This window comes from Vulpes vulpes, chromosome 3 (genome assembly GCF_048418805.1).
Source record: "Vulpes vulpes isolate BD-2025 chromosome 3, VulVul3, whole genome shotgun sequence".
NCBI classification, from domain to species: Eukaryota; Metazoa; Chordata; class Mammalia; order Carnivora; family Canidae; genus Vulpes; species Vulpes vulpes.
In genome coordinates, this window is record NC_132782.1 from 122,020,605 (window position 1) to 122,029,454 (window position 8,850).

Here is an 8,850-nt window from a genome sequence, read left to right on the forward strand (position 1 = left end):
TTTTGATAGTTTGATATTAGCATTAAAAATGCAACTGATTTTTACATATTGATTTTGTATCATCTAATTTTAGTGAGTTTATTACTTCCAACAGTTTTTTAGTGGAGTCTTTTTTAAAAAAAGATTTTATTTATTTATTTGTGAGAGAGAGGACCTGAGTGGGAGGAGGGGCAAAAGAAGAGGGCCAGAATGTCAATCATACTTTCCACTTATTGTGGAGCCTGACACGGGGCTTGATCCCAGAATCCTGAGATCAAATACTGAAGTCAAATACTTAACAGACTAAGCCACCCAGGTGCCCCTAGTGGAGTCTTCAGAGTTTTCTATATATATCATGTTATCTATAAATAGATAGTTTTAGTTCTGTCTTTCCAATTTGGATGCCTTTTATTTCTTTTTCTTTCTTAATAAATCTGGCTAGCACTGAATCTGCTTTTTATAATTCTTTTTTATCCAAGTTCCGGAAGCTTATTATTCAGAGTAATAGTTAATCATATATTTTTATTTTCAAGAGATGATATGTAATTTAATTGGAAACTATTATAGATCTTAAATATATTCTAAAATTGCCAAGCTCCTCTGATTGAAAGCAGGTCTACATAAGACAGACAGAAAGCTATCATTGAAATTAGGGTTATGTTATCCTACTAGCATGAAATGGAATAGGCCAAGGAGTGTAGGATATATATATATATATATATATATATAATTTTTTTTTTTTAGGAGTGTAGGATATTGACAAGAGAGTGTTTGAAGTGTTAGGCCATAGGAAGGGAAAATAAAGAGATGTCAATAAATTTGAACACCCAGAGAGGTAGAAGATAGTGGAATAGAAGGGAGGATATTAGGTTGGATTAAGAAAGTTGCAATATGTTAATATATACTTTTCTGATGTTCATTAGACTGTCTAGTTTAAGTAGAGGAAAATAACTAAAAATTAGAAGTTTACTTATTGAATGATTTTTTTTTCTTTTGGCTGACTTGAGTCACTGAAAGTTTTATCTTGAAAATCCTTAATGGTAAATGTAACTGAAGCAATATTGAAATGTTTCCCAGTATTTGTATGGAATTATCAAATTTAATGGTGCAAACAGGAATATTTTCTTTCTTATGGACTTATTAAAGTTTATTGTCATTTAAAAGCCATCGAATTGGGCAGTCCAGGTGGCCCAGCAGTTTAGTGCCACCTTCAGCCTGGGGTGTGATCCTAGAGACCCTGTATCAAGTCCCACATCAGGCTTCCTGCATGGAGCCTGCTTCTCCCTCTGTCAGTGTCTCTGCCTCTTTCTCTCTGTGTCTGTCATGAATAAATAAATAAAACTTAAAAAAAACCCCATTGAATTAATAATGTGTTAATAAAATAATAATCTATTCTTAAAAATAAGAAAGTTCCACAACTACTCATTTGTACTATTGGCTTAGAAAGAAGTCCATGGTGAATGAGGAAGAACATATTGTCAATGCTCTGAGGTAAGACAGATTTATTCTTTTGTATGAGCTCATTTGCACATTTTTTCTTAGAAAAAGAAGCCACACCCATAATATAATGTTTTCTTATTAATTTTACATAGCATAAAGATTGTCATTAACATACATTTTAGATTTTTCTTCTTTGAAGTTATCAAAATTTATTAATTTTTTTCAATAAATCAGCTAAGACCTTGTCCAATATCACTTGGTCTTTGAATTAGAATACACAGATATTTATGAGACCAGTTGATTTTTTGTGGGGTTTAAATATTTAAAACATAAACTGGCACTGAGCATATAATATTTTAAACTTAATACTACAATTGTACCACTGTTCATTGAATAAACCTTTGACTCAGAGAGCAGCCACCTAGGGATGCTATGTTATTATTACAGTAGACCTGTAGAGGTCACTATTAACAGACAAATGAAAAGCAGTTTGGAATTACAGGTTGATATAGCTTTTAATCTTAAATTCTGTCTGCCCAAAACTACTAGAAACACCATATTATTTCCTCATATTAAGACATTGTAAAAATGTAACAAAATTTAAATTAGAATATTTTTAGATAATTAGATGATAATAGTAGGTATTACTACTTGGTTAAGAGAACCAAATCATATGATTTAAAATTCCCCATCTCAGCAGTTCCTTAAACAAATTGAAAGAAGAGAGACTACATTAAATTAAGTTTTAATAACCTTTTATTATTTGTTGTCTAGTATTTAATATAAGAATATATGGCAAAAAGACAGATGAAAACAGGACCTTGTTTAGATTCTCTAAACATGAGCTATATCTTATAAAGCACAAATTTTACTCCATTAAAAAAAGCTGAGGAAATATTTCTGATAAAAAGTGATAAAGTAATCATTTTTAATGTTCATTCATTTGAGTAGTAATCAGGTGGGTATACATGGGGAAAGATAGCAGGACTAGTCAATAGTGAAACCAGCCTTACCACGCGAATGCCAGTAAAACTCCCTTAAAATGAAGGGAATCTGTCATCTTGTATAAATTCTCTTCTGCTTCCATAAACACAGCCGTAATCAATTAAAGACCTACTTGTGAAGGAGCCATTGTTTGCAGTTCCATTCAGTTGCTGAGTTGTCTTTTAGACTGCCCATGCGGAAACCCTGGTAAGGTGATGAGAAAGTTCAAAGCACCTAACTTTGCAATGTGGATTTTGTTATTGAAACTTCTTTTTATCTTTTTATTCATTTTAAAAACTGTAGTATGTGTAGAAGATGTGTTGGTTGTTGATTCCAAGAAAGGAGGGGCTTAAGAACATAACAAAGAATGAAAATGATCTAATGACCATAATTTGGTGAGACTTTTGGATTGCAGTGTTTTATGTATAAGTTCAAGAGGAATCAGGTTTGAAAATGTTTGCTGAGAAAATAAGTAATATTATTTTATCATAAGTCTCTTGATAGAAAGTGAGAATGCTTTCTTCAACATGCATTCATTAATTTTTGTCATGATTGTTCTCAACTCTCCTTACTCTAATTTCAGCTAGACAGTAGTATTACCACTGAGGTACAGTCGGTATTTAGTCTTGATTGCTAGATTTGGGAGATTGGTGGATCTTTGCTAAACAAGTAGATATAAAAATATTTCAGAATTTGGCATAAATGCTTAAAAAATTTACAAGATAAAAATGAATCTATATTAAATATTTAATGCTATTGATATGTACAGAGCTAGAAGGAGTAAACAAATTATACAGGAATAAGAGTTATTTAGTATATGAAAGTAAATCCTCATACAGCAAGCCTAAAGGCTAAGAAAGAAATGACATAATGTTATTCTCAGCTGCTCACCTTGTCAGAGTAGGAATCTGACTTTTGGGTCACCCTTGATCTTTTGCTTTCTAGGCAGAAATCAGCCAGATTTCTACCCTGACTACCTAAAAAATAACCTGGCATCGACCAGGGCAAGTCACATTCAACTATAGTCATGTTAAGTCAAATATAAAAGATTTCAAAATGGAAATTAAGGAATGAAGTGATCCAACAAGAATCTGTTTTCTTTCCTAAGATTCCTTTGCTTTTCTAGATCAAATGAAGAAAACAACCATCTTTAGACGTATGATTTAATAAAACTTCTGAGTCTGTTATTGTTATGCAAGCACATAAGCCTCTCTCTTTTCCTTGAGTGACATGTCTTGGGAGTTTATAAGGAAGAGCCTGGGTGCCCAGACCAGCCACTCTACAGATGACTCAGGACACCTTCGCTAAATCCATTCATTACCCTGGCCCCTAGTGGGAGTTACAAGCAAAGCCTGCCAATTAGATGTTGGTAATGTGGACTCTGCTTTAGGGAATTGGGTAAGACTGCCAGAATTCATTCCTGAACTTTAGCAGCCACAAAAGAGTATTTTTCTGTCGTCTGTAACTGATTCAAAACCAGGTCTCAAAAGGACAAGCTTCCTTTTGTGCCCCATCTTTCCTAAAGTCCAATGACTAATAATGTTACAACATCAGGTTTTTCACAAGATCACAGGAAACATCTGATGAAGGAGAAGCAAGGAAAAAAATGTCATCATTTGACTTCATTAGCCTTTGTTTAACTCTGTTTTCTAATTTTAGAACATTCTCTTTGGAAAGTAATTAAGGGGTAATTCATCACGAATTAATGGTGCTTTATTGTTAAATGAAAGATTAAACTTGAGATGTATCAATAATCATAAAAAAATAAAAAGTTTTCCAAAATCTTTAGGTGATGAAAAGAAATTAAGTTCATATTTAAAACTACTTGCCCTTGCCTTGAAAAAATATTTCCAAAATCCTGTCCTGAAGCTGTATTGGCATCACTCTTTCCTTCTCTGCTAATAAACACACATAAGGGTGAATGCTTTGCTTTCAAGTTCATTGACATTATTATTGTTTTAAATTTTTTTTTTATATTTTAGTTTGAATGCTTGGGTGATGTTTTGAAATTTTTGAGAGGCAACAGTAGATTTTCTTAATAAGGATTCTGTGAACTTAAATATCTTATTAGTAGAATGAACAAATCTTGGAAAATGTCCAAATCATTTTGTAGCAGATGTCAGAGAACTCTAAACAGTAGGAGTTTTAGGTAGTAAATTAATTCATGGTCAGTCCCTGTAGACTTTAACAAGAAAGATTTTACTCTGTACTGCTGTCTGAAATGTTATTTTTGTTGTCATTGCTGTTTGTTTGTTTGTTTGCTTTAGAGCAATGTATTCTTTTGGCTTCTGGTCCTAATTTAGAAATTATTTTTCACGTGCCTCAGACAGGGGCCTTCTGTCCAGGTCTTGAATGCAAGTATTGTATCTTTGTTTTGTATTCCTGTATGAATATATTTTATTGGGAACCTATTTCAAAATGCTTGTTAAACATATGAGCTTATTCACATGAATGCACTCAAGTGCTGTAATTGTAGGGGCAGAAGCTGGAACAGAAGAACCTATGTCTCATACTCACTGAGGAGAGAGTTTCCTTCATCAGTTTACTGCCTGTGCACATGCTGTACTGTATACATATTCATTTCTTTCTGCTGTCACACACACACACACACACACACACACACACCCCTATGATTTAAGGGAAAAAAAACACATTAGTCATAAAGCTCAGCAGTTGAAAGTACGAGAGTGAGGCTGTGATAGTAACTGTTCAGAACTTGAATGAATTGCTGGTTTTCACCAAGTAAACTGGCTGGCCTTCTCAGGCAGCCTCCAAATTCCTGTTGAAATGAAGACTTTCTTTCCTGGACTAGGCCTGGCATTCCTGGGAAACAATGGCCCTTTTCAAATAGGCTCTGAAATTTCACAGGTGAAGGGAGAGGGGCAGTCATTTGATCCCACCCACAAGAAGCCGGTTAGTATTTTAAAAAGTGAAGACAGAGCCTATCATGGAAATGCAGGCAAAGCTGGCTAGTGGCTAAGAGCTGCAATCTAGATCCACGGTTCTGCAGATCTCTGTGAAATATGAATCAATTTCAGTGTTCTGTCTTTGACTCACATTGCAACTCTTTTTCTAGATTTTTCTTAAGAGCAGACTACAGAACCACTGAAACAGGATTTTGTCTCATGTGTTAAGGAAGAGCAATATTCAAGTTTTTCTTTAGTAACTGACAGATGTTATTTTAAAAAGGATTAAATTTTTGGGGTGTGTGTGTGATTTTGGAAGACATGCAGGGTAAAAATACTACATAGAGTTATAACACATGCATATATAATTACAAATGTATATGATGATTTTACCTTGCATTCTTTCAAAAATGGTTTTAAATGGGACTTAATTATAATACAATAATTTAAAAATTCAAAAATGTTCAGATAATTTTGGAGTCTTTTATGAAAGCATAGACCACATCCAATTTGAAAGAATTTGGGCATATCAACCACTATACTTACATGTACAATTAATATCATATGTATTTCATAGGTTTTATGGAAACTTTTATTTGAGCAGATCTTTCAGTGATTAAGTGAGATAAACTGAGGCCTTTAGTATTCAGTTTCATGGGTGAGGAAATAAAAGTTCAAATTGTGATATTTATCATTAGTAAATAGATAAATTTTATTAGGATCTCCTTTCCATTTTATTCTTTTTAACAATCCTTATTTCTGCCTCAAGATTGAAAATATAGGGACACCTGAGTGGCTCAGTGGTTGAGCGTCTGCCTTCAGCTCAGGGCATGATTCCGGGATCCAGGACCAAGTCCTACATCGGGTTCCCCACAGGGAGCCTGCTTTCTCTCTATGTCTCTGCCTCTCTCTGTGTGTCTCTCATGAATAAATAAGTAAAATCTTAAAAAAAAGTATTGATAATGTACCCAGTATTTAACATAGGCCTAACCAGAAGACTTATTTTAAAGACTTTTTTTAAAAAGATTTTATTTATTTATGAGAGAGAGAGAGAGAGAGAGAGGCAGAGACACAGGCAGAGGGAGAAGGAGGCTCCATGAAGGGACTCTGATGTGGGATTCAATCCAGGGTCTCCAGGATCAGGCCCTGGATTGAGGGCGGCGCTAAACTGCTGAGCCACCTGGGCTGCCCAGAAGACTTATTTTAGACTTAAATTACCAAAGACTCAGAAAATAATTGTTGTTTACTTAAAAATGAATAATAGAAATTTTTATAAAACTATCCCTCTAAATTATATAGATCTTCTCTAAGAAATACAATTAACCTGATCATTAGGTAGCAATATAATATTTTGAAATATTTTTCCTGATGTTTTGGTTATTATATGATAGTCTCTCTTTATCCTATATTCCACCCTGGCCCCAATTCTAGCAGCAACCAGGGTATTCTCAGCTTATAGCTTTAAAAAGGGATGACACAATAGAATAATGACAATAAAACCCAAGTATTGGTGTTTGAGTTTCAAATAAAAAAATAAAAAATAATTTAAAAAAACACATATACAAAAAAATAATAGGAGAAAAAAAGCAAAGATGTAAAAATAAACTAACATTATCAATCAAAACAATTTCCCCAATCCACCAAGAAAAATTTGTTAGGTGGGGAAGAGGACAAGAAGAGAATAAAAAGGATTTAGATATTGGTAGATCCCTTGAGAAAAGAGTCGATGTACTTTGTTTCCCCAGCTCCTGGGTTAATGGGGATTAACAACAGAACAAACTCAAAACCTTGCGATTCTGAAAGTAAGAGAATGGTTATTTCTCAAGTGGAGTTTAGAGAGGTGTTAAACTGTATACTTTGTCCTCTTCTTCCTCTACCTGCATCTATCCACTCTCCCCCTTGCAGGGAGAGGGATGAGAGTACAGATGGATGGAGTGTTCAAGATACAGCTCTAAGATGGCCTCTTAGACTCTTCTTGCTCCATTAATATAGCCTCGAGAGCAGCAGAATGTTTTTTTCATTGAGCTGAAAGAGGCATAGATAGGGAGTAAGGAACCAACAAACTGTAGGAGGGTTATTTTGAGGAGGAAAATGCAGCTGACATACACATGAACAATGAGAGAAAATATAGGAGAGAAAATATGTATACCAATGGAAATTAGTGTGAAGTGACCATTTAGAACCATATAAAACCTGCTAATTATGTGATACTAAAAACTTTGCAACTTAGATACAACCTCAGAGAAATACTTGTAAATAGAAAAGTAACTGAAATGATTGAGAATGCCCTAACCTGACCAAGATTATTTTTACTACCCAGTAAAATAGGAGGTAGGAGGAGCAGAAGAGAGATTACATTTATTAATAGAAAAATAAAGTTAGTCATTCTGCACACTTGAGTTTTAAGAAGTCAGACCCTCTGCACTTATCATAAACAATGAAATTCAAAGGAGATTTAAATTCCCTACCAGTTTGACTAAGCTAGTTTTATTGCTTTGTTTATCCTTGCTGCCCTACAACCTTATTTGAATTCACATTAAAACATCCAGTTATCTAGTGGTACCCCAGACCTTGCAACCTGGAGGCAGGTGCTCACCTTGTCTACCTGATGCAAAAGGACTGACTGGCTGTTTGGTGTAGAGCCAGGAGATTATTGCCATTTCTTTAAGACTGGTATATTTTCCTAGAGCTTGCTATGGCAAGATATGTGAGTGGATCAGTTATGGGTCCTTTAGAAGAGAGCTGGGTAGAAGTCATTTAAGGACTACCCAAGATAACTAACAGGAATTGTTGAAGGGACTCCAATAGTATGAGATTGTGTGAGGGAGATCTCCAGAGAAATTAGAGGTTGGATGAGGAGTATCCAAGCCAGGAGAATGAAACACCACAACTATGGAAACCTCCAAAGTATCCATGAAATCATTTCATAAGAAAGTAAGCTCTAACCATGTATCAGTCATAGAGAATAGAACACAATCAGCCAAGGAAAAACCATTTTATTATTTTATATTTCCTGCCTTTTGTGTTTTGTGCTTTGTTTTTGTTTTTTTTTTTTACCCTGAGGAGTCTGAAAAAGCTGCTATCCAGGGAGGAAAGAAGACGTGAGGAAAAAAAGCAAAGGACCATCAAGCATTCTCATTGAATTAAGGCAGCCAACTATCAACCTTGGCCTTGGGAAGAAGTCTTAATTTGCCTAGCTATTGAAACATTGATTAATAATCCAGATTGTATATATTATGATTTTTGAATTGAGACTAAGTTTTGGATTTTATAGGATCATAGGATGCTTAGTACCTATGAGTAAGTTGGAAAGTAATGAGACTAGTCAATTTTACATCCAAGAGCAGGAAAGATTTCTTGCATTGAGCAAATTTTAAGGACATATTGGAGGTAAAACAGAGTTGTTATTTAAAAAAAAATATTTTGTTTATTTATTTGAGAGAGAGAGCATGAAAGAGAGCAGAGAGCACAGTGGAGGGAGGGAGGTGAGGGTCAGTGGGAGAGGGAGAAGCAGGCAACCTATTGAATGAGGATCCTGATG